The 1525-nt window shown below is 33.3% G+C and overlaps 1 long non-coding RNA gene across 1 annotated transcript in view; it reads right to left on the bottom strand.

Annotated features, from left to right (window-relative positions):
* Positions 1 to 35: 35 nt before the first annotated feature.
* LOC128250690 (uncharacterized) overlaps positions 36 to 1525 on the bottom strand; it is a 17821-nt gene continuing 16331 nt past the window's right edge. The window contains exon 3 of the long non-coding RNA XR_008266693.1: positions 36 to 1461. This is a non-coding gene — a long non-coding RNA (uncharacterized LOC128250690). The remainder of the gene's footprint in view (positions 1462 to 1525) is intronic.

Here is a 1525-nt window from a genome sequence, read left to right as displayed (position 1 = left end):
GGCAATTATCACACTTAAGCAGTTAAGCCCCTAGACCTTATCTGCTTAAAATCACCTTGTTTTAAGAAAAAGAAAAATTTTAAATGGGAATGAAAAGTAATGGATGGGATGGGATATAGGGAGCTTAAACCCTTTGACACCAAACTGTCTGATATGGCCCCTGATTGTAGGATACTAACTTTTCGTTTTAACCCATTAATATTTAGATTACTCTGTCAAACGTAATGGTTGTTTATTCAGATTGTTTTGAATTAATCCTGCATTATCTCATAGCCTTGGGATTTAGATGAGGTGATTGTGGATTTTTAGAATGACATTGTAGGGTTAATACGAGATGTCAGATCTGGCCACTTTGAACATAAAACAAGTAGAATATTTAGGTCAGATATGACCAGTTTAAATGCTAGGAGGTTAAAATAATTTAAATTATAACCTTGCATAAAAATTTCATGTTAATTTACCTTACAAGCTTCACAATGACAAAATTGTTTTCATCAATTTTCATTATTTTCAAAACTAACTGATTCAAAGGTAAAGTATTTCAACAAAAATATGGTAAGGAGATGGTTAAAGTTACATAAATTAAAACTTTTAATTAAAATTTCAAGTTAATTTATGTCCTAAAAACCACTTAATAGTGACAAAGTCATTTCACTAAGTTCTTCATTATATTCAGAATTAATCAAAACCAAGACAGTGTATTTGGACAGAAATATCGCACTAAAAGGCGGGTTTTAAATGGTGGTATGGGAATTGAGGAAGATTATTTAGTAAAAGTTATCAATTGATGTATTTAGAGGGATGACTGCTGATAAGATCATGTAATAAGGAAGGGAAGATAAATGACAGGTGTTAACACTTCTGATATAAAACCAACCGGGGTCACCCCTTGGGTCAACCATACAAACTTCCTTTTTAAAGTGATCTAAATAACAACCTTTTATCAAAATTTCATGTTAATTTATGATTCAAAATGCTAGTCTCACCCTCACATTACCAATTTCTGTTGAAATATGTACACATTGTTTCAACTGATTTTTTTTTTTTTAAACTAAAAATTCAGTAAAATAATTTTAGCTGGGGCATGGCTGTGTGGTAAGAAGCTTATTTCTCAACCAGATGGTTCTAGGTTCAGTCCCACAGTGTGGTACCTTGGGCATGTGTCTTCTGTTGTAGCCTCTGGCCAACCAAAGCCTTGTGTGTGGATTTGGTAGACGGAAACTAAAAGCTGCATGTCGCATAAATATATGTATGTGTGTGTGTGTATATATATATATATATGTGTGTGTGTGTGTGAGTCTTTGGTTGTCTCCCTGCCGTCACTTGACAACTGATGTTGGTGTGTTCTTGTCCCGTAACTTAACAGTTCAGCAAAAGGGACAAACAGAATAAGTCCTGGGGTTCATTTCTTTGACCAAAAACCCTTTAAGGCGGCACTCCAGCATGGCCGCAGTCAAATGACTGAAACAAGCAAAAGAATAAAAGAATACATATATATATATATATATATATATATATATATATA

This window comes from Octopus bimaculoides, chromosome 24, assembly GCF_001194135.2.
Source record: "Octopus bimaculoides isolate UCB-OBI-ISO-001 chromosome 24, ASM119413v2, whole genome shotgun sequence".
Classification (NCBI taxonomy): domain Eukaryota; kingdom Metazoa; phylum Mollusca; class Cephalopoda; order Octopoda; family Octopodidae; genus Octopus; species Octopus bimaculoides.
This window is presented reverse-complemented; position numbering and strand designations above follow the sequence as displayed.